At 40.4% G+C, this 25,747-nt stretch overlaps 1 protein-coding gene across 3 annotated transcripts in view; it reads left to right on the top strand.

The window, feature by feature from the left end:
• Positions 1-25,747, top strand: part of COLEC12 (collectin subfamily member 12) — a 102,385-nt gene that overhangs the window by 27,213 nt on the left and 49,425 nt on the right. The gene's annotated exons all lie outside the window — the stretch shown is intronic.

Genomic DNA, 25,747 nt, shown 5'->3' with positions numbered 1-25,747 from the left:
TTTTGCATCAGGTTGGTATGGGATTTATAAAAATAAATAATGTTCTGTTCAGTACTGGTTCTTCTCACTGATCAGTAGTATTAAGAGAGTCTGTTTCCCTTTAAGTAACTAATAAGTTGTTATTTACTGCAAGTTGATTTGAAATTAACATTCCAACATTCTCATCGCTGTGTTACTAATTTTTAATGAACAATAGAGATGTTGAATGTGGTCCTAGATGACTGAGTGATAAGAAGGTTAAAGAGTTAAATTTGATATTATGATATTTTGTGTTCTGAAATAATATCCATGTCCTCTATATTTGATAATATGTATTAGCCCAGTCTGTAAGTTTCTGATATTTTCTCATCTTTTACTGGGGAAAAGCTTGTAAGAAACCAGACTGATAGCTCAGAGTTTACCACCTTGAAGCTCTGTTTTCCAACTGTCTTTATGTGTCAAGGAACTCTATTAGTTATTTATTGTTACACTCCAACTGTCTTGCAGACATATGGCAAAGGAGAAATAGCAAGAACCAGACCTAACTTACCTCCTCTATTTTGCTCTAAAAAGCTTCAGTATTCACTCAGCAAACTTGAGGCAGTCCTCTGTCCTCATCTTGATTTTAGAGAAGTGTTTCTTGCTGCTTTTATGTAACTGGCCTGCTTGGCCATGAACATGTCCCTGCTCTGTAGATGAGCTGCTGCAACGGTGCTCACCCTCCCATGCAATCAGTAGCACCTCTCCTGCTCTGCATGGGGAAGTCTGCAAGATGAGGCTTCATTCACTAGATTACTTAGTGTGCTGCCAAAAACACAAAGACAAAAAAAAACATTGAGCAAAAATGGAAGATCAAGACTTGCTTTTAACACAAAACACCATCATGAGTATCATCAGCCTCTGTGAACTCATGCCCATTCCCTCAATGGCATTTCCACTGCAAGTGGAGGGAGTGCACCATGAAGAGACGGAGCACCTGCTTTGTACCCTGTGCTGCTTGTTGCAGCATCACCATGGCCTGGGCTAATTAGAACAGACAGCAATTAAGAGTAATTGAGGTAGTCTTTCTAGCTCAGTGATTTCCTTGTAGCTTTTAATAAGGAGAAATTGGAAGGAAAAACAAATGCTGTTGTTCCCTAAGCTCTCACGAGCAGTTTCGGATTGTTTCAGGATTCAACAACTCATTAGATAAAGAATTGGCAGCGCTTGGTTTGAGTAACACCAGTTTTCTGCATGTCTGTGTGATGATGTTGTTTACATTCTTGAAACATGTGGAATGTTCGTTTTTCTGTATTTTTTTTTGTCTTGGTATGGGGTTCTTCAGTTATTTTGAGCCTGAGCTATTATGTAAGAAGTCAAGATAATAGGAAGTGTGATGTACTTTACTGATACTACAATTGAAAAAACTACAAAGACAGGACTGCCAAACGGGATCCTTGTGACAGGCCTTTGGTCACAATAAATAACTGGGTTTGGAAAATATAGTGACAATGAGATTTTGTTAGTTTGTTTGTTTTCTAATATTGTCTATGTTTAGCATGATGAGGACAAGTAAGTACCAAATAGATTGCAAAGGGGAAACATGTTTGTGGTGGTGACAGCTCTGGCTGAAACAGCTGTTTCACCTGCAGCCTCTGTGCTGGGCGGTCTCTGCTGGGACCATGTCTCACATACCAAACCTGTGAGCAGTATCCAGTGCCTGCCAAAGAAAATAAAAAATGTTTAGAGAAATTTTTCTCCCTTATCCCCCTGTCCCAAAATATGATTTTTTTTTCTCCCTGTTTGTTTTGGCCTAAATGCAGGACCCTAGAGTAAGAACTGCAAATGGTTGGTAAGAAGGGAGAAAGAAGGTTCCATGTCAACTGCTTATCCTGCTGCCTACATATCAGAGAACCCTGCATGCCCATTGGTGTGTGGACGCCCTTGCCACACCATACCTGTGGGAATAACTCAATATTCATGCATACCTACAAAGTGGGATCCTCAGTAGGCTCTATTCATAATGAGCAACTAATATGGTGAATCCTCTACCAAGTTCTCTTAAACATCACACATGTTTACAATGTAGCCATTCAAGCATAACTTGGGGTCAGTGAACTGTGGTAGAGAGTAAAATTATACATGCATTAGCTTTCAAGAGACAGATCCTGATAAATTCTTTTAGTTTACCACAGTTTCTTGTAGGACATTTGCATTTTTCACATTCTTGGCCCAAGGGCTTCACAAATGAAAGCTGGCGTCTTCATCAGATACCCATCAGGCTACCCAGGTGTTGTTTTGGAGAGTCCATATACTCTCAGTCTATTTGTAAACAAAACACACAGACTTATGACATGTTCTAGAAAAAGCAAACAGAACCAGAGGTCTTCCCCTCTGATTAGCTACTAGTCTGAAAATACATTCTTACAATGCAGTTTCCACATTTAAACAGTAAACTGTCATGTTCTTTCTTTTTACATGCCTCCTGCCTCACACAAATGTTGATGTGCATTATTCCTGCCATCTGTGCAGTAACCCTCATCTTTGTGTACATGTTCATTACATGCTCTGATCTTATTTTTCCAAAGCCTGATTAAAGCAATCTTGTGGTTCCCTGTAAAACTGGGAACATGAGAGATTCTTCTTGACTGACTTGTTAAATACATGAGAAAAGCTTTAACTGGACAATAATTGATGGTTTAAAGTGAAATTACAGCCAAAGACTAAATCTTTAGGCAGGAGGGCACCAAACATCCAAGTAATGAAAACCACACAGGATCCTCACTTTCACAGTGCTTGAGAACCTTTGTGGATAGCTAGAACCATAGAAACACTGAATCAAAGAATGATTCGGGTTGGAAAAGACATTACAAATCATCTAGTTCAACCCCCATGCCACGGGCACAACATCTTTCACTAGATCAGGTTCCTCAAAGGCCCATCCAACCTGACTTTGAACACTTCCAATAATGAGAAACCTACAAATTCTTTGGGCAACCTGTCCCCACCCTCATCATAAAATATTTCTTCATTTTTTACAATATAAATCTACCATCTTTCAGTGTAAAACTGTTTTCCCTTGTCCTGTCACTATAAGCCCTGCTAAAAGGTCTCTCTCCATCTGTCTTATAAAAACCCCCTTTAAGTACTGAAAGGCCTCTATAAGCTGATCCTCGAGTCTTCTCCTCTCCAGGCTGAATAACCCTAGTTCTCTCAGTCTGCCTTCATAAGAGAGGTGCTCAATCCCTCTGACTACTTTTTGGCCCTTCTCTAAACCTGCTCAAACAGGTCAATATTTTTTCTGTACTGTGGACACTGGATGGACATAAAGAACTGGATGCAGTATTCCCAATGGCGTTTTACAAGAGCAGACTAGATGGGAAAATCAATCACCCCCCACCTGCTGGCCATGCTTCTTTGAGGCAACCCAGGGTGTGGTTCATGCTGGCTCATGCCCAATTTTTCAAGCACCAGTATTCCCAAATCCTTCTCTGCAGGGCTACCTTAAAATGCACTCATCCCCCAGTCTGTACTGATACTTGGGATTGCGCAGACCTACATACAGGACCTTGCACCTGGCCTTGCTGAACTTCATGAGATTCACATGGGTTCACTGCCTTGGCCTTGTCAAGGTCCCTCTGGATGGCATCCCTTCCCTTTGGTAAATCAACTGTACCAGTCAGCTTGGTGTCATCCGCAAACTTGCTGAGGTGCACTTGATCCCACTGTGTCACTGATGAAGATTTTAAGTAGTATTGGTCCAGTATGGAGCCTTGAGGGACACCACTCATTTATGGTTTTCACTTGAACAATGAGCCATTGACTGTAATGCTTTGAACATGGCTGTTGGTATAGAAAAATCAAAGGTGAGCAGTTTAGATCTATATAGACACTGTGAGACTGAAGGCAGATATCAGCTGAGAAGCAGCAAGGCCACATCTGCTGTTGTCTGGTAAAGGAACAATCACTCCCCAGGAGTTCTTAGCAACTCCCCAGAGTTTCTCATGAGAACTCAGATTTCCCACAGGACACCGGAGATGTTCCTGAAAACAGTGAGGATGATTTCACCAAAACACTGGACTTGTGAGATATGGATTATAACCAATTAAGAGTTTGCAGTTAGATGGTGTGAGATTCAATTTAACCAATCGAACACAGCCTTAACCCTATATAAACCGTGTACAGTGTGTAATAAATGGCATTTGCTTGACCACATTGGTGTGGTGCATGGTGTCCTTATTCCTCCACTTATTTGTTGTTTACTTTACCTGGCCATCTAGGCAACTCCTTACTTGTCTAACAGTTGCTCCATGAAACACCTATCTCTCCAATTTAGCAGCAAGAATGTTTTGGGGGACTGTATCAAAGATCTTACAGAAGTCCAAGTAGATGATATGAGTAGGTCTTCCCTTGTCCACCAAGGCAGTCACTCCATTATAGAAGGCCACTAGATTACTGAGGCATGACTTGCCCTTAGCAAAGACATACTGGCTGTCTAATCACCTTTCTGTCTCCCATATGTTTCAACATAACTGCCAGGATGATCTGTCCCATGGCCTTAATGGGCAGGGAGGTGAGGCTGCCTGGTTGGTAGTCACTTTTAGCAGCGAATCCAGGACTTTAGAGAAAGACTGGATACAAAAGATATTTTTTCAGTCTATTTTCACCTCATTCATGTCCCATATATTTGTAATATGGAAGTTTCTAAGCATCAAATACTTCTCTCATTTAGATCTCTATGTGGGATTAATTACATACTGCAAATATGACTGCATTGCACAGGGCTGAATTTGATCTTAAATTCCAACTATATATAAGCTTGTTTTCATATAGAAATACCTCTGTTCAAAATTAATGCAATGCTGATGTATTACTCTAATATTAGAGCTTGTCAAAAACTTTTGGTTGTTTTGTCCCAGAGAAAATGCTGGCATTTTAACGGGTTTTTTTGTTGCTCTGAATAGTCACTGTAGGATTTGCCCCCTGCTTTTCCCACCAAGAAGAGACAGTTGGAGAAAGGAACATCATGCAAAAGTCTATACAGTTTTATTTTGAGGCCTTCAGTTGAGGTGCAGTTTCAGAATTCCTAAATGATTGAGCTATTCCACTTTATTCTGGTGTCATTTTAAATTTTATTTGTTTCACAGGAAAAACAGATTAGATAAATTACATCTCAGTTTTCCCCAAGAGACTGGGCTCTCTAGACGGAGATGCATGAGGTACCAAAGTGGTTTATTTAGAGAAATATTGTCCAGTGTTTCTTTTCTGTTACCTCAAAATAAACACATTTCAATTGAGCAATGCAATTTTTCAGTTTTGCAGAATGTTTTGATGCTTGTTCATTACAAGTTGTTCAAAATCTAAACGTTATCCACAGCTTATTTTAGATTTCCTTAAGAAAAATCTGGAAGTGTTTGCAAATACTAAATCTTTCAAATGGAACTGCTTTATTCCACAGACAGGGGTTTATTTAAAAAAACAACCACATTTTTCACTGTGGTTGCATCAGCAGCACCCTGCTCAAAAATGTATTGCAAACTGCCCCTCCGTTTATAGAAACTGTATATTTCATATCTGCAGAAAATCTGAGAAGTGAATAAAATGCTTCATGCCTGCAGCATCAACTGTTCCCTTTTCGGTGTCTAAATGATGAGCTCTTGCTGTTACTCATGGTGCTTATTTCAATAACACCTGAAATTCATCAACCAAAAATTCATGCTATGAACCATTAAGATACCAAAGAGCTTGTGATCTCAGCAGGTGAGATAAGAAAAGAGTGGGTAATAACCTGCAAGCCAAGGGAAGAATGTGACAGCAGCAATTAGCATGTCTGCTATGTTGGCTTCTAGGCTTGAGATGCAAAGAGTAAAAGTAATAGACGGCAGCAGCATTTTAGGAGCATCCATGATTCCAGGAGATCCTCCCCACTGAATGACAAGGTCCTCAAGTCTTTATGAGCAATAAATAAATTAGTTCATCTGTTAGATGTCGTATAAAAACATTTTCATTTATATTGCTTTCCACAAAAATGACTGTGGACAATTGAGGGCTTCTAGTGCTGTTTCTAAACAACTAGTGAACACAAGTTTGCAGTAATATCCAAGCAAATTCATGAATTCTTTTTTTTTCTTGAGTTGTTTCGTCTAACACCTCTAGGTCTTTTCGTACAGGCCAAAGAGGGTCTTTATGTGTTGATTGTCTTCATCTCATTTAAACTTCATAATCTGGAACCAACACAGGTACATTTTACTGAGAGATTTCCAGTTACTATTTTTTGCACTTTGAGTATCAGAATACAATGTAAGTTTAAAGAGCGCAGTCAAAAAATCACCAAGACAGTATGTCTGATTGTGATTAATAGTTACATATAAAATATGCCCTGGAGAATAAAACCCTCTCTAAAACTTGTAGAATAGGGCACTGAGGTGGAGGATGGGGATGGATGTAGCATTCTCATTTCTTCTGCTCAGTTCAGCAGAGTTTTAGCATCAAGTGATGTGATTATGGCTTTAAAACTGCTCAGTGTCCCATAGTGATTAGGGCTGGAGTGTTCTGCGCTGCAAAAGGACGTGCTGACAGACTCCTTGCTGCAGCAGCAGCATCATGGAAGGTATTACAGCTAATTCAACATGTTTGTGGCAGTAGGTAGGCAAATTTGAGGCTTCTGTGGTATCACTGTGCTTCCACATCAGCATTTGTGAGAGTTAACTTGGCTCCTTTTAAGCAAATATAAACAAACCAGTTCAGGTTGTACAATTTCCAGGGATGGAAACTGTGCTCACAGCTATGACAAATCAGGAGTGTGACCTGTCCAGAACACAGGGATACCATTTTTTCCTGAAACATTCTAAAGGCAGGGAAGATGGAACGCATTTTTACTCTGATGAAAAACAACCATGAAGTTATTGCATTTTCTGATATTTAACTTACTCTGTTTGCCATCTGAAATGTTGGCACAGGCCACTTTTTGTTATGGTAGTATGTTCACATCAAAGAACCAAGGCTCATGTAATTAGACTTTTTGTAGCAGATATAAGCAAACTGAAATTTATTGTGAGTGGAGAGAGCAGCAAGTGAGTTTTTCCTGACAGAAATCCATGAAAATCAATTAGATCTTTGTCCTGCCACTGTGGAGACAGGCAAGGTGCCCGCTGAACCTGATGAAAGTCTTCCCTTGGATAATTCAGACAGCTGAGTCCATCAGCTCTTCCTGGGTTTTCCATTTGTTGGTTTGGGGTTTTTTTCTGAATTAGGTTGAATGTGATGTAGACAGGTGTTGTAAAGCACACTGGAGAGATCATGCTTCTGCATAATTTTTTATACTGTCATTCAGCAGGCTTTTTGGGACTTGCAGCCCATCCTGCTGGGTATTTGCAGTTGGATGCTGACTTCATTCACTTTCTCAGGGAGGCTGTTGTGAGGGCTTCGGCCCCTCAGGGGAAGCTCAGCATTGAGAGCTCCTGTGAGTGGTCCAGGAGTTGGCTGCAAATCATGATGAGCTGCAGCATTCTGGCTGAGGTGTTGTGCGCCCCAGCTCCCAAAACAGGTAATGTGAACAGGATGAGTTCTTTGCTTTTTGTGGAAGGACTCTGGCTGACCTGTTGTGTTCCTCTCCAAAAGTGCTTGCATGACTTAGAGGAGCTACGGAATCAACAAGGGAATCGGGATTGAATTGTGAGGAAGGTTTATAGAGTTGGTTTCGGGTGTGCTCACTGCTGAATGCTAATGAACTGAAGATATCCTTGGCTGTATCTGTAGAGGGGTAATACCAAGTTCTGTAGCCCATGGGTCAATTCTATGTAAATTAAATCCTTGTTGACGCTCCGTGGGTTCGGATGGGTTGGCATGCACCATTTCCGTTTCTATTCTAAGCATTTTTTGCGTGGTCATAACACTTCAGAGCCTTGTATAGTGGATACCTCAGTCATCATGACTGTGGTCTGCCATCTTCAGCTCAGGACAACTTGCTGACAGGGTGGGTAGAAGATTGACCACCTCCCATCCTGTGGTCTGGCAGCTTTCGAAGATGTCCCCATATTTGATGTCAACCCTGTCAAATGGGGGAATTTTCACTTGATCCATCTCACCAATCTAACTAGTCCAGCATCATGCTTTTCATGCCTCTTGACTTTTAGCATGGCTAACCGAACTAAATAGGTATTGATAAGAGAGAATTTTGTCTCCTGGACCCACCATTAACTGTTACTTAAGAATGACTGTGACTTGCAGACTTCTTCCAGATAAATCCATGATGAAATTAAATAACCTACCTCAGGATGCAGGAAATGTGGTAAAGGGAACAGTCATCTGGAAGAAGGATAAAGCAGCCTGGAAAAATATGTTAGCCTGAGCACTGAAAGAAACTCTGGAGTCTTGAAAATGTTTTGCAGGGGCTATCCCAAACTCCATGTAGCTTCAATAATCCAGTGATCTCATCCAGCTGTTACCATGAGCACCATAGCATAATAATCATCTCTGTGTGCATTACTCATTCTCCATTTTATGGTTTGTCTCTCTACTTACTAGATCATTGACAGGGGAACAAGCCATCTGTTGAAGGAGACCTGGATATAATTATGCATTGTTTCAACTGAATCCTATTAGTGTTAAATAACAAAAGATGTTACACGTAATCTGATTTAATAAGATACATGGAGGAGTATGGCAAAGTCACAAAGACAAGGACTGATGCTCAGCAGAGACTGCTGCTTTGGGAGATAGAAGCCTGATGACATATTAGCCATGATGCATGTTAGCTGTGTGTCATTAGTTTTGGCTTAATGTTCTCTCCAGGTATGAGGGGAGAAACACTGAGATTACACAGGAGTTGCCTAATGGCAAGTAAAACCTGGTCTGGCATAGACAAACTGGAGATTTTTGTGGGCTATAATGAGCACAAGCCCAAAATAAGAGAAGATAGAAAATATTTCAGGCTGGTGCCTCTGCTTTGTCACAGGAATGGATGTGAAGTCCTGGGGAATCCTCTGACCCTCTGTAGAAAACACAGTAAGAGCCAGCCATACCACTATCAGCAGACCCCAACAGGGACTCCTCATCATGCAGGTGGCTAACTGTGCACTCACAAGTCTGCCTGTGTGACTGCGGTGTGTTGCAGGAAAGCACAAACACATGGTAATTAGTACCATCAGCATCCAGGGTGGTGCTGCTCAGTTTCTGCAGTAAAGTTCCAAGGCAGACTGGGTAATCCTCAACCCTACCAAGCACCAAGCCCATTTTCTGGCTGACTTATATGCAGTGTGTGGTTTGCACTCAGGCTCTGATTGCTAATAAATTCAGTCCACTGAGGTGCTCTAATACGGGATTAGTTTTAAGCTCTACCTAGGTGTGAGTCTTGACAGTGTAACTGTGCTCAAGCACTTAATTTTGGACAGATTTCCTCTTAGCACTTGGAAACCTATAAATATGTAAGCTGAAAGGTAAGGAGAGAAAATCTCTCAGAAGTTAAGCACTTGATTTGGCACTTAATGTTCTTGATATCAGGGCAATACTCTGAGCCAACTGTAGCAGTTTTATTCCACCATAAAAAATGATGAAAAGGATACAGTTTTCAGTCATTTGTGCAAGCTTTCCTTGTTGATACAGTTGTTAAAAGAAGCTTCCTGATTTTTTAATAAGTGGCGTAGTTTAACCCCAGCTGGCAGCTAAGCCCCACACAGCTGCTTGCTCATTGCCCCCACCAGCAGGATTAGGGAGAGAATCAGAAGAGTAAATGTGAGAAAACTTGTGGGTTGAGATAAAGACAATTTAATAGGCAAAGCAAAAGCCGTGCACAAGCAAAGCAAAACAAGGCATTCATTAGCCACTTTCCATGGGCAGGCAGGTGTTCAGCCATCTCCAGGAAAGCCAGGCTCCATCACATGTAAGGATGACTTGGGAAGAAAAATGCCATCACTCAATGCCCCTGTCTTTCTCCAGCTCTATATGCTGAGTATGATGCCATATGGTATGGAATATCCATGTGCCTGTTTGTGTCATCTCCCAACTCTGTGCAACCCAAACCTGCTCACTAGTGGGGTGGTATAAGGAGCAGGAAAGGTCTTGACTTTTTGTAAGCACTGCTCAGCAATAATGAAAACAGCCCTGTATTATCAACACTGTTTCCAGCACAAATCCAAACCATAGCCCAATACCAACTACTATAAAGAAAATTAACTCTATCCCATCTAAGAACAATAGGCAAGAAATAGCTGTGGAGTTTAGTTTATACATCATGTGTTCGAACACCCTGAAACATTGTAGGAATGAATGCCAAGAGGCACAAGTACTGAATGCAATTATGAAAATAATACCAGTAGAATTAGGGAAATATACTGATTGTTATTATTATTACTATTGTTATTATTGTTTCATCCGAAGCCAGAATCCTACAATTTTTCTTTCAGAACTGGATTTCAAAACAGATTGAGGGATTTGCTTTACTCAACCGTATTTCAGAAAATGCTATTCTCTCCACATACTTCTACAGAGGAAGACGCTCAGTTACATCTTGTACATCCATTATGCCTTATTAAAACATCTGAGGCCTGAGAAAAGTTTTGCTAGTTGGTCCTCTTTCTTATTAGGAAAAGAGAAATCGCACTGTCTTCAATACAATTTGGTTGGTTTCTTATGTATCATGTCATTGATAAGCTGCATATTCATCAACAAGGTGAGGAGAGATGAAGAGTTTTTATCAAAATCTTTACCTTAAAAACAGTAGGAATTGCCTGGTCACCTCACAGTCATCATCAATCTTTTCAATAAGGGAAATGTCTCATCATCCTTTTGGTACAGGAGATGAGATTTAAACCAAGGCAAGAAATTTACTTTCAGTCATGGCAGATCAATGTTTCTGAGCAACCTTTAGAGCAATTAGCAATTAATTTGTGGTCTGATACAGGGCAGGAGGAAAGTCAGGACATCCTTGTGGTCTTCCAGCTGTAGTGGGAATGCCTTTGTGTTGGGAAATTCACATAATCTGAAAAGGTAAGAAGGAGAAAACACACTTTACAGATTGTGTGGTTCTTTGCCTCTAAGAACAGCTGACCACAGAGCTCAGGAGAAAGCAAGGCAGCTGGAGACAAAGCAAGACTGGTGGGGGGAACCTAGGTAACTTTCCTCAAATATATCTCAGATCCATGGAGAGAAAACAGAAAATGCATTGAACAAGTTACTTATAACCCAAGAGATAAGTGCCAGAATTTTTGGGACACTTACTAAAAACATTTAGTGTTACTGTGGGAAATCTTTAAATTGCAGCAATGGTAGGGAACGGCACTGTTAGGGAAATTTATAGACATTACTCAAGCATGTGAAATTCTTACATAAAAAGTAGCATAGCAGTGCAAACTGTCTTTCATGTAAGCTGTCTTTCAAAATGTAGCTATAACAGATATGAAGTAAGAGATACGGCCAACTTGTGCTGTGGTTGAGAAACTTTACAGACCTAAACGTACCATACAGATCTTGCCAGTGCATGATCCTTAGTGAAACTCATCACAAGATTCTAGGCATTGGAGCAGAGTTACTTGGTTTTACTTGAGTTTACTAATTATATCATGCAGAACAATGTATTTCAATTAAATATATAACAGCCTCTCTGGAATACATATCTTAGAAATTCTTCCCTATTCACCATACTGTATTTAATCCCTAAATTCAGCTGCATGTCTCAGTTGATGCCAGTAATGTCACTGCAAGACGTGAGTGGCATCCAGCCAGAACTAGTAGGAATCCAAGCTCCACTGATTTTCAGGAAAGAAAGATGAGAACTCAATTTTAGATCAAATTTGACTTTGTGATCTTGGTTCTCAAGTGGTTTCATATCTGGGAGAAATCTTTTCTTTATAACAAGTTAACACCTTAAAATGCTAATTGTGCTCAAGAGGTTTCAGCCATTCAAAGTAAGTGAAAATATTTTCTTGCATGCAAATAAGAACCTAATTAATTTGTCAAGGTATCAACTTCTCTAGTCATCTCTGGTAGTTCTGTCTCTCTGAGATGAAGGAAATTTTCATCTAGTGGAAGTAAGTGTCGCCCAGTTTTCTTTTGCTGGTTTGTTTTCTGTTTTGTTGTTTGTTTTGTTGTTGTTGTTTTTAAATGAAACTGTAGAAAAACTAACTATAGAGGCTGCCCCAACTAAAGAAGTCTATGAGGAAATAACCTAAGAGGAGTTTGCTTCTGTATGCAGGAAATCCCTAATTCTATTTTCAGATAAGAAATTAGGCTACAAGAAATAAACACAAACCTCCCAAACCCTGCATTTGAAAGGTGTCATCCAAGCTGTAGGCCAGTCTGTTAAAAGACAATTAGGTCTACCATGGAGGCCCACAGATTTTGTCCTGTATCTGTGTGTTACTTTACTTGTGTTTAGACAACTCTTGGTTCACATACAGCTCTTTTTGTTTCAAAGCTGTATTGTAGTAGGCAACTGTTTGTGCAAACTGGATTAGGAGCAGCTTTCATCTGGGATTAGTTGTCAACAGGTATACCTGTTGACAGGCAGAAAATTACTTTTGCAAATGTTTTATCAACAATATTTTATGCAGAACATTTTATAATTAAAAGACATATCTTCTTGCTTACTGTAATGCTGAGTTTTTGAAATGTCACTCTCCCTCCTAACCATCTCATGATGCAGGGATTTGGAGAGGTTGATGAGTTGACCTGGGTCAGGAAGGCTATTCTGAACCATATGCTTAGCACAGCTATTGGTGAGGCAGAAATAATGTCTTGTAATCTACCTCTCATATTTCTAGTTTGTGCTGATTCCCAGTTCCTTTCTGGGATCACAGAGGCTGCCATACCCATAGGATGGGAGTAGTCTAGCACCTGCTCTCCAGATCACTGAAACCACCCTCCAGCCAGGTATGTACAGGACTTAGGACAAAAAAAGCTATAGCTTAAGGCAGCAAGGAAAGTGCAACTCTTCTGCTCCTGGTTGCTGAGAGAATAAAGAGTCTTTAGAGTGACAAGATCCAAGCTCTTTGGCCTTTCTTTCACAAGGGTAGTCCCTATGTCTTTTAGTATTCACAACTCTCCTTTACCTTGGATAAGCAAAGAGAAACTTTGGAGGATTGTTTAATCTGATGAAATGCTCACTTGCTGAGCTGGCTGAGCAAGAGCTCTTGCTTGTTGAGCTCAAGATACATCTTAGCACTTTGTGAACTGTTGAAAAAAATTGCTAACTGATGCTCAGCCAAGGTGGCCATAGAAAAGCAGCATGGCTTGAAGGGCTGTTGTAATTCCTAAAATTGCTTTAAACACTCTGTGCTACTGTAGAAGAAGTAACTTTTGAAACAATGTGCACCCTTCATGGTCATGTAACCTAGGGAGTCTGCGCTGCAAGATGCTTTGGAGGCTGCTCTTCTACTGGAGAGGGCCCTGCGGTCTGCCAAGGGTTGGCACCGCTGTTAACTGAATGGGAATTTTGCTGCTTGTGATGCCAACAGAAAGCCCAAGGGCTTGTTTTCCGCTTTGAACTGAGGATGCCAGAGCAAGGTTTCTTGGTTACACAATAAAATAATAAAAATGCTAGTTTAAATTTTGAATTAGTAAAGAACTATTTTTGGCTTTCTCAGAGACGGCATCTGTAAATAATCAGGCAGAAGCCTGTCCATAAAACAACACAGAAAAACCTCAAAGAGCATTTAGATTCTGCAACATTTAAACAAGATTTTTAACTCATGGGGAAGCCAACATCAACACAATGCTTCCTGCACATAAAAGCATGGAATTTCTTAGGAGTGTGGGGGCAATAAATGGATATCACATTTCCCTCCTTTCTAAAACCTAAATATTTTTCAATGGAAATAGTAATATTGATGGAAAAAGAAAAGAGGACTGTGAGTTATGCAAGAATTTATTTAAGCTCTGAACCTCCATATATCGCAGACTGGAGACTAATTAAAGAAAAACTTAAGCTGTTCATTTCTACTCTAATTGTCCTCCAAGCTCAAGAGATCAAATATGCTCTCTGAGATCCTTCTTGTAATCATCCACATTCATGACCCAAGTTTTGAGTTCATTCCTGCTGTTCTCAGCCAGGTCCATCCGTAATGCAAACAAAAAAGGCAAATTATGTGCTGTTAATTATGTCCTCTACAAAGGTAGGAGAACATGATGACTACCAGCTATACACATAAATGCTCCTAACAACCTCTGACCACGGTGTTTGCCCACAGTGTGTGTGAAATCAGAAATTCATCCATAACCATGTACATATGGATGGGTTATTTGCTAAGGAAAATGTAAACATTGTCCAGTGTAAAAAAAAAAAATTAATACTTTATTCTAGATGCTGTTACCTTGATTTCTTGGCTCTCATAGGAGGAGTGCTGCTGGCTTAAGGGGCTGCCCAGTCAGGCTCTTGTGCTTTAGAGTGGAAAATTGTTTCTGAGAAACTGGCTACATTTCTGGTAATTAGGTTGACCTGATCGAAACCCATGGATCTCCAAGCTCTGGAAGAATGAACTAGTAAATACCAAGTTTGAAGGAGGGTGACTAGTGCAGGCAAACAGAACTGAGAAATGTTACAATTTAATATGCCTCCACCGACATGCTGTGTGGTTTCATAAACCACCCCTGACTGGTGAACCGCTGCTAGAGAAGGGCTGAATTAAGCATTTATTTCATCTGTGTGAAATTCTGGAAAGAAGCAAAATCAGTCTTGCACTTCCTGTTTACCAGTCTGGTTAGCTTTTAGCTATAGTTCATAAGTTGTCATTTGGAGTGTCTAATTATGTAGCTTCACACAAACAGCAGATTTGTGACTTTTTCCAGATAAGGCATAGTTATCAAAAGTTATACAGTAAAGGAGTCTAGATACCAAACTGTGCCTAGATCTGTTTTTCTCTGCTAAATGATTTACTCATTGTGATATTCTGACAAATGCCAAAGCAATTTCCAAAAAAAGAAAACTAGTGTTTACTTCATCAGCAGCTTTCAGAAAAAACAATATGTTGTGGTTCAGGCTCAGGAAAAGATGGTCACAGAGATACTGAGCTTACCAAAGTGCATCCATTATGAATTCTCAAAACCCTCAGAAAGGGGTCAGCCATTCTTGGTGGGACCTGGGAGCCTGGCACAGCTCTAGCTCTCCACTGAACTGTGTCTCCTGGCCATGTCTTGCTTTCTGGCTACCCTGGGCAGGTAGCACTGGAGCACAGGCATGTAGAGCAGTGCCAAGACTGTGCATGGTCTCTCTGGAGCTCAGCAATGATTTTTCCAAAGGGACAAAGGACATCTAAGCAGGTTTGCACCTTTTAAAAACCTGGTTGAGTCTAGCAGCTTATGAAAATGCTTCGATGAAAGTAAAACATGAACAAAGAGAGACTCTATCTTCTAGGACTGGGAAGATTTTATCCTGTCTTCTACAGTAAGAATTTCTTTTTTTTTTTCCTTTAAACTGTCAAGCTTGGGAGCAGCAAAGATTGGCACTTTGATTATGAACCATGGGGAAACCAAAAGTTCATGCTGTAATTATCTTTTCAGGATAGCTTTTTTTCCACAGAATCAGAGTGGGTGAGGTTGGAAGGGATTGCAGTGGGTTATCTGGTCCAGCCTCCCTGCTCAAGCTGGGTCATCCCAGAGCACATGGCACAGGATTGCATCCAGAAGGTTCTTGGATATCTCCAGTGAGGGAGACTCCACAAGTTCTCTGGGCAATCTGTTCCAGGGCATGGTCACTCTCAAGCCAATCTACACTGCTATGGGGAGAGCAAAAAGCCAGTGTGGAGTTTGTTACCAGCAGGCTGACAGTCCTGCAGTGATCAAAATGTGTGGCAACCCGTATGTGTTGTCTGCGCATTGGTTTGTTTACCTTTTGATATGACTTGTGGCTTTTACATTTTTCTTTGACTATAGCACTTAAAATTTAAGAAGGATACACTGTAAGTTTCTCCTAAGAAAGATACCCTTAAGAAAGGTTTGCTTGCAGGCAGGAAGGCCACTGAGCAGAGGAACTCACACAGGACATAATTGTCAAAGTATGGCAATCCTGCAACTCTTCAAAGTAGAGCAAGAAAGTGTCACTTAGCTGCAATGTGGGTGACAGGTTTATTAACTTGGTTAACATGTGTATGTTCAATACACAGTTTCTCAGGTAGTGTAAGCTGGTGATGATAGATTTTTAGTATTTAAATTGAAGACAAAAAATTAAGGTAGGAACAGGGTTGATGGAGTCTCATAGATAAAAACGCAATGAACAGGATCATGCTGTTCAGGTATTATGAAACATTTTCCATCATCTTAGTTCAACAGGTAACATACACAGGATGATCAACACTGAAGTAATAGTATACAATATGTTTTTGCATTTTTTGTTCCTGTCTTACCCATTCACTCTTTTCATGCCATGTGGGTAGCAAACAGATGTATTACATTATACTGCATTAAATCCTGTGGAGGCAATAGTCTTAAGTGCTGTGTCAAATATTTATAATGTGGAATTATTTTAGGACAGGAGCCAAGTGCATTTGGTATCCCTTATAGTGTCTCCGTTGTTTTTGTAAAAAGCAGAAGCTCAGCTACTGCCTTACAACTATACTTCTTGTCTAACTTTCAACATCCCTTTGCATTTGCCACCATTGGAATATGTTTTAATTACTATTGTGTATTAGCAACTCCATTCCTTTATTTATTAGCTTTCTTATTTAAGCTGGGAAGAACCAAGTTTTCAAGAGTGCCTGTCTAGCCCTGCTGCTCATCTGGGTGGGTAAGACCCCCCTTTCCTGAGCCCATTAGGCACAGAACACATGCAGGGAGTGCCCTCCAGCAAGCCCATGGATACAGAGCAGGTGGTGGGAGCAGCCGGCCTGTAAGTCATCAGTGAGGGCTGGGTGTGAGGTAATGCCATGATGGGGGTCCCAGGACTTGGATTATTGGTGCTTCTGGCTCATGGATGAGGGTATGGGGTGTGGGAATGAACGGGAGATGGGTAAGGGCAAACAAGCCTGGCAAATACTCTCAGCTGTTTTACACTTTTTTGCATTGCTGGGAGGTTATGTTTTTGAGACTATACTTCTTGGTGAGCAAGACACTAATAGTTTCAATACCAAGAGGAATTTCCGCTCTTAAATCTGCTTTATCTGTATAATGCTGTCTTTCTAGAGAGTGTCTTGCTTTTCTTGTACTTTGCAAAAATGGCAGCCTGTCCTGAAAGCATCTAAAATATTTGCAACTATTTTCTCTTTAGAAAATCAGCACTGTAAGGGAGTTTGCTTTTCATCTAAGGCCACGTGTCTTCCATTTATGAATCTGTTTAAATGCCAAATTTTTGCATGTTTCCTTTACTTCCTTTGACTTCTGAGCTTATCCAAGTCACTTTTTAATGGAATTAATTTAGAGGTCGAGTTAGTCATTAGAGATTCTTTACTCAGAAATACTGGCAATCTTTTTACTCCTTATTCAGAAATATTTCTCTCTGAATGCATTTGTTACTCAAACAGCTATATGACTGACTACATAATTGAGCTGTTAATTTCTATTGTTTGTTTTAATAATTTACCCACACATGCAGTTTGATATCCAGCAGAAGAATGTCCTTTTGTTAGTAGACAATTTTCTAAAGACTTAAAATGTAGGGTTTTTTCATGTAGATGAAAGTTTTGAAACATCATCCTTGCCTACAGTAACTCATAGGGTTTTAGTTTGGTTGAGACCAGTCTGTGTCAGTGCCTCAGTTTGTGAAGTCAGATAGATGCAGATCAATACACTCCAACACACTCTTTATGTAAACCCACTGAATGCCCATGTGAGGAAAGTTCAGCTTGCCTTATTGATACCCATTTTAGTTTGCCATAAAGATGCAGCCTCGAGTAACCTAAGTGTGGTTTGTCTTCTTCTTACATCCACTTTGTGGTTATGTGTTTCAGTATTTAACATGCTGGCAGATACATGGAAGCTCTTGGATCAGAACTTCCAGAATAAGAACGTTGCTCTTCATAGCATGCTGCAGTGAGACTGATGGAGAGGTTGATCCTTCTCTATGGCCATGGCTAATGTACCATGGAGAATGCCCAGACATTTCCACAGGTTTGTAGTGAAAGTGCAGTGTAGTCAGTCTCACACAGAGATGCACAAATGGGGCTGTTAGCTATCATTCTGTCCCTTGAAGCAAGACTTTACATGAATCAGCATTGGTATGGCTGTAGCTGAAATACAGGAAAAGGTGAGATGAGATGTCGAGATGAGATGAGATGAGATGAGATGAGATGAGATGAGATGAGATGAGATGAGATGAGATGAGATGAGATGAGATGAGATGAGATGGAGTGCAGAGCTGAGTGATGAGATATGTCTTTATTTTCTATAATGAATGTATATCCTTTGCCAGACATTTTCTGAACAGTGCTCATCCTTTCCTGTGCAGAAGTGACATTCATTCATTTTCGTGCTATCACTCTATTAGAAATTTTTCTCCATATTTAGGAATTTGGAGAATATATTCAGCTACATCTTGGTAGTTTATCAATATTTGCTTGAGTTAGAGCAGATTTCCAAACTAAAACCAACAGCTTGTCTAGTCTAATAATTATTGTATTATGAAGGGGGGCAGCTATGAACAGGGCGCAGCAGGGAAAATGAGGATAGCCTCCAAGTTTCTCTGTAAGAGTCTTATAATACTTCCAATCCCAAATCCTATCGTGAAAGTACCATAATTTTTATCATAGTGTCTTGACAACCTTAATCCTCCTGACTGGCACAGGCTGTAACTCACTCTTCAGATGTTTTCTCCTGTTTGAAAATGGCCTCAAGGAAAATGGAAACTACTATCTACTGTTCCTTTAAAAGACAATTGAAACATAAATATCTTGGCACAGAAGTCCGAATCAATCTTAGTTCCTCAATTCAGTGCAGCATTTTCTCATTCCATAAGAAAGGAACACTGTCTGTTTCCAGCTACTCTGGATGGGCTCATGAGCCAGCAAAATGAAGGGGTGGTTTCTACCAAACTTGGCTCTGGTCTTGTGTAGCAGCTCATAAACACCGTAATTTGCATAACCTCTTCAGCATCTGAATGAAAGAAACTGTCAGTCAACACTTCTGGCATGTCAGGGTCACTCTTAACACATTTGATGTGAAGGGGCACCAGCAGGGTGACCTTAAATATCCCTCCACTGATGTGATCCACATACCATGAAAGACAGGGAAGGATGTTTTCAATCAGGTCAAAATGAAGATAATACAAGTTGAAACTGTTCAGTGTCTGAGCCTTTTATCGATCAAACTTCATATATGATATTCTTGAAACTATCTGAATTTTCAGGTCTCATTGAGACATAAAATAGCCAGACTGTCAGTCTGGTTTTCATTTGTACTCTTTTCAGCTCAGCAGTAATTGAGATCAGCCTCATGCAGTCCATCTATAGCTTCCATATACCTCTTTCAGGCGTGTGTGCTTCCTGCTTTCACACAGGGTCTATTAGAGTAGCAATGAGAGAGAACTTTGGGAAAAAAGTAAAAAATAAACTGAATATATTTTGCATTGACAGACTATTTGATGAGAGGAACCTGAAGAAATACTGCAGTTTTAATTTGTGCTTCCTTTCAATGTCCCAGGGTGATGTTTTTGTTTTGCTATGGCCCTTTTTAAGGTCTCAGGAGGTTTTCATCTCCATCTTTAGATGATACAGTGCCTTTAATACCCCATGCCTACATGACTTGTTCTGTGCCCCAGTAAAACCCAATGAAAGGACACTGTCCATTCCAGGCCAACATCTTGGCTCCTGGGTTATTTTTCCTTGGCTGTGTCAAGGAAAATGTGTGAGGTACAAGAGGGCAATGGAAAAAAATTTAAATTAAACTCTCTATGAAAAAAATGAATGAGGCAAATGACTTTGTGAAAATTGTCAAACCTGGGTCTGAATCCATCCTTAAGCTGCCCAGCATTTCTTAGGGCACTTAAAAGTCATTACAGTCTCTGAATAACTGGAACTCCTGCTTTAATGCTGAGCATGTTCCTAAGTGCGATCTGCTTCCTTCAGCAGGCTTGAAGGAGGGAATTCTTTCAATCAAGACTTCTGGGGGTTTACTCACTGCCCTATTCAATGCCTGTTACAACAAACAAATCAGCTTCATTCTTTATATATTTCCTCACCCTTTGCCTGTCATTGTTAGGGTGATTTTCTAGTTCACTTTAGACATAACCAGTTGCTGGATGCTCTGGTGTATCTTATATTATCACTGAAATCCATTTAGTGCCTAGTATTTTTTTTCAAAGCATTTTTTTTACTAAAGCATTCACACTCTGCCTATGTTCTTGATAGATTTTCATATTTCACTTCCACATATGATGCCGAAAGTAATGTCTGAGTTGGAGCTTTGTATTTTGGTTTTTTAGTAATAGATATCTGCTGACCTTGTTTAAGGTGACAAATGTGACTGTTGCCCTGACAAAGGAGATGGCCTCATCTCTGTTTCTCCATCTCCAGGTATGGAAATGATTTATTATCAGCTATTTATTCTTATTTTCAAGTAATATTTGTACTAAGATGTCACTAAGGATCTCATTGTTATTGTTGGGGATTTTTATAAGACTACTAGTGTTTTGGTTTTGTCATGTGGAATGCTGCTTAGATATTTGCTTGTTGGGTGGGGCTGTCACTAAGAAGAGCAGGACTATCAGCAAAACTGAGCTTACTGTTTGTGATAATTATATGATAGACCACCACACTTCTCTGTCCTCAAGACTGAAGTGCAAGTCAACAAATGGAGATGGATATGGGCACATTGCTCTGGAAAGACCAAAGGTGCTGGGCTTTGTAAGGTTGGAGAATGCGTGCACCCTCAGAGGAATGCTCTCTGTTCTCTCACAGCTTTGTCATGGCTTTTTCGGGGATACACTGTTGCCCCAAAACAGTTAGTATGATCAGTCATTATATAGGATGAAAGAAAATGTGCTTCTGAAATTAAAGCCAGGTACAGCTTTGGCTCAGTCTATGATAATGCCTGTCTTTTGGAGTCCTGATTGTATTAATCAGTTTTAAAAGAGACTGGAATGCCATGATGAAGAACATCTTTTGGAGAGAAACAGTTAAAGCAGAAGGGAGTTCAAATGCACATACTTCCTCTTCTTCGTTTTAAAGAACTTCTTTTGAATTAGGTCCAAATGACACAATCAGATTATTTGCTCGTGCTTTCTGTGAATTGATTTTACCTCTTTTTGAGAGCTGTATCTCTGTGCAAATGTAAAATTTGAACTCCCCACTGAGCCCTGAGTTTGGAATAATTCAAACCTCATCTGAAGCTCTTTTTCCAAGTTTCAGGCCTGCCATTCTTTGTATGTATATCCATATATGTAGTCCAAGTCTTTTTCTTACATGACAATGATTGAAAGAAGATTTATTTTCACTGAAGACTGTTGAGTAATGTTTAGTGTATTTAATTCCAAACAATCAGTTCCATGTGTGATTATAAAATGCTGTGCTTTGCAAAATAATGTGGGCACCTCTTTATTCCAGTTTTATAATGCCAGTACATCTTTCTCTCTCCTGAGTCTCAGAGACTATATGCAGCTTGTAAGAGTACTGAAAAAGGTGTATTTATACAATGTGTGCATGTGTGTTTGTGTGAACATACACATAAAACATGCATGAGTGTTACACATGCCTGTGTTGTGTCCTTGGAGTTCTAGGTATGTCATTTACCACAAGTATGTGGTTTAAGGTGATGGTAGGTTTCCAATCTTATTCTGTATATGTCACACTGAGAAACAATGAGAGCTTTCCAAAATAGTTTAGATGCCATATAATTATTTTAGCAGCTGTGGTTTCAGTTACCTTTAATTAGTTCCCCCTGCAGCTCTAAATAAAGAGAGGCTTCTGTTAAATGCAGTTATTTTTTTCTGCAGATGGCATGATGAAGTGTAGCTACTCATAAAAGGAGACTACTGAACACCACATGGCAAACTTGAGGCTCTAAAGAAATGTGATTATGAGTTAAGGACATGGATTTCGTCACAGATTATTCATGATTTCCAGTCACTATGTTTTTGTATCAGAATGGTCAGCCCTAAATTTTATGTCAGCTAACATTACTGAAACAGTTGGCTTAGGTGCTTGAGAGCTGGTGATAAAACCCTCCACTATGGAAGCAAACAGTGTTTTGACATTGTCCTGTATTTTCCCTACATCATTTACTTGGTTCAGTGGCCCCAGCACTCCTGGAAAGCATTGCTTGATCTCTGTGAACATGTGTTTAGCAGATGGAAAAGTATGCTAAAGAGAAGTTCTTTCTCTTACATATAGAACAAATTTTCACACCCCATTTAGGCCAATACAGTTTTTAAACTTTTCAGCTGGAAACTGTAGAGCTGTTTCCGTAGGACTCAATTGTATGTACCCTACTGCCATTCACAGGAGCAAACATATAGGCACTATTTCGTTCCATTTAAGATTTCATATAATAATTTCTTACAGAATTCTTCAGATATTTCAAGTTCATCAACTTTGTGACTCTTCAGTCATATAAACAGAAGCCACATGAAGCAAAGAAAGTGTTGACAACAACAAAACTTGTGTTTTAAGAAGTAATTTAATATTTTTTAAAAAAAGTAAAAATAAATATACATAAATACAGATGTTTGACTATTATAGCTGATGACTGACAAGAAGGGATGGTATCTGAGTCATGACTTCCTTCCCTGAGAGTGAACTTCAGCCTGGAAGGCGCTACAAGCCGTCGTGCAGCAGGTCCCAGCAGGCAGAAGAGCCCTGCTGGCTTCCTTCTGCAACTTCTGGAGCATTTATTAATTAAACAATTGTTTCTGTTGCAACCACAAATGTTCCAGTTTGCACTGTTACTCAAGGTCAGCGCTCGCCTGACCTCCGTGGCAGAGGAAGAGAACGGTAAGGAAATTGGGATAAAAAGAGCCTAAGCAAATCATTCTAAGGAAGCCTTGTTTCCTTTACCCCAAACCCAGCAGAGCAGAAAAGGCTGAATTAAAAAAGGGCTAAGACTGAGACTGATTAAGAGAGGTCCAGCCCGAAGAAAAGGCAAAGAATGAAACAAGACACAAAAGTAAACTACATTAAGATTGAGCATGGATGAGGGAGTCGGCTGCTGGCCAGGAGGGAGCAGCTGCAGCAGGAAGACCTGGATCCCACTTGATACAGAAAAGGGGCCATCTCTCTGCCGGAATGAAAGGGAAACAAAAAAGTAATTCACCTTTAAAGGCACAGAAATGGGACTTGAGGCTAAGTGAAGGGCAGAGAGGAATAAGAATTTGTGAATGAGATTTTTTTTTTCTGAGAGCAAGTCAATGACTGTTAAAATCCTCCCAGAGATCTGTGTGATGGCTCAGATAAATCAGGCTGGCCAGGGCAGGTAAGCCACTCTGAGCAGCTTCATTTTGCATTCAGACTCTTGAATGAATGCTGAACATCAAGCAAATTTTCTCATTTTTACCAGGGGAGATGAGGCAGATGACATACCATACTGACGACATCATGCCTCACTCCAGATGTGAACAGAGAGGAAAGAAAGTGTAAGATGGATATTACATCACAAGCCAGTGGAATCCTCAAAACTGAGAGAGAGCACATGGTTGCAAATCTCAACATGCTGAGCTTCCACAAAACAAAGGGGGGAAAATGTCAAGGCAAAAACCTGGGCAATTCTGAAGTAAAATTTCAGGTTCAGGCAAGAGAGAACACGTATCTTGAATTAAACATTCCAGCCTTGTAGAAAATACACTGTGCACAATAAGTTAATGTCATGAGTGTCACAGCAAAGTTATACTGTGCTGTGTACATCTAAAATTTAGGTGTAGGTTGGAGAAGAAGCAAAGGGTTTGGAGAGAGCATTTCGCCCAAAAACTTTCACAAGGAGGTTAGTTAGAAAGCTCCTGTAGTTTTGGATGTATTAGAACACTTAACTGCTGTTAAAAGAAAGATGTCCCTCTTCAAGAACTGTTCCAGTCTCCTGGTACCAGAATTGTAGGTTGGGGAGCCCTGCATTGGAAGTCAAGAAAAACTGTATGTGTCTAATGAATGTAGAAGCAAAATATCCTCTTTAAATTTTGATGGACTGCAGCTTCTATCACAGAGATTCTCACAGTCCCCATTCCTTAACTGTCAATATAGGTATTAAGGCATGGGAAGTATAGAATACAAATTCGGCTCAGGACATCTTCAGAAAATCCATTTATGTCTGGGGAAAAAAGGAAGTAAGTAATGCTCCTGTAAATCCTTCACTGGTCTAAACACTATGTGAGGACATAGCAGGAGGGTGGTGCCACCTGCTTTCCTTTTTCTTGATCTCAGAACTGTTTATACAGGTTTTTCGCGATGGTAGATGTTAATTAATTGTGAACTTGTTTGATCTCCATGGTAGTGTTTCCATCATCTTTGAATAGATGATTTATCTTGTGTGCCTGATACTGCAAAAACTTACAGCTGTACCAGAAATAACTTTCTCTGCACTGCATAAATTGTCCACAGATTTATACTGAGAAACTGTGCAAGGACATTCTTGGGTTTTGCAATATTGCAATGCATGTCGAAGCCCTCCTATGAACTATAAACATTAGGTTAAAGAATGACTGCCATTTTTGCTATTTGAAACTTTTGCAACATTTTCCCAAACTTTGGAGTACTGTTGTAAACAAACAAACAAAGCCACAGGAATGACTACAATTAGACAGTATAAACAGGCTGTGTCCAGATCAAAACAAGGCCTGGCTAAATTCAGTTATGGTTGCATTCTTATGCAAAAGAGGTTGGTTTGTAGTCTGATTGACCCTATCCCTGTGTAGTTATGCCAGGCTTTTCATTATGGTGTTTACTGTTAGGAGCTACAGTTAGGTGAATTGGAGGTTAGAATGCAGCCCTGAGAAGCTGTGGCTCAGCTTTGGCTCTCTGTTTGCAGCACTGACACCTCCCAGATAACCACAGCCCACCTTTTGAGGTGGTAACTTAATACCTGCAACACTGTTCAGCCTGGTGCCTTCTCCAAGTCAGATCCTGATTTCCCAAGGTGAGCAACATACACACAGCCTGAGTTACAGACTGCCAGGCCCTGCTCAGTCGAATGGGGCACAGCAGCAAGCAGAGTGCAGCATGGACAGCCAGCTCTGCAGGGGGATTACCTTGTATTTCATCCTCATGTGGCAGGGATACAGCCAGAGGAGGCAGGGAGAAGGCAGAAAGGCACCAGAAAAGCCTGTCAGTGTGACAACTGTGCTGAAGGTGACAACAGCATGATCCTGGAGTAAAGAACCAGCAAAGGACAGGACAGAAGTAGTGGAGCCTCTAAAAGGCTTGGAAATACGCTGTACCCAAAAGTGAGATGCTGCCTAAGCTTTGTGTGAATCAAGACCTGAGTTTTCCAGCCTCAGCAAGCTAGCACAATGATGCCAGCTTCCCCACGTCTCAGCTAATCCAGATGAATGCAACTTTGAACATGAGAAATGCAACTCTGTGCAGTGTGTTGAAAGAGCTGTTGTGACATGTCGCCTGTGGTGAGCAATTCCTAGCAAGTGGGAAGCCACAGTGTGTGGTGGCTGTTGCTTCTGACTGATCTTCAAGGGTGGCTTCAAGTCTGAGTGCATTGCAGTAATTACATCTTGAAGAAAAATTAAATGGAAGTGGAAAGCTTTGGTTAACTATGCCAGGACCTGGGCCTGAAGGAAAGGCTGTAAAGCCTTTAGTGAAGCAAATAGCCCAGAAGGGCTCAGAGTCATGAGCTTCTTGCATGCGAAGAGAATGGCAGTCTTCAACAGAAGCAGAAACAATCCTTTCCAGTGCATCACTGTCTTTCCCTCCTGTATGTCCGTGATATACAACTCTGG

Source organism: Pithys albifrons, chromosome 4 (assembly GCF_047495875.1).
Source record: "Pithys albifrons albifrons isolate INPA30051 chromosome 4, PitAlb_v1, whole genome shotgun sequence".
NCBI classification, from domain to species: Eukaryota; Metazoa; Chordata; class Aves; order Passeriformes; family Thamnophilidae; genus Pithys; species Pithys albifrons.
Note: the sequence above shows the minus strand (reverse complement) of the source record. Positions and strands in the feature narration are given on the sequence as shown.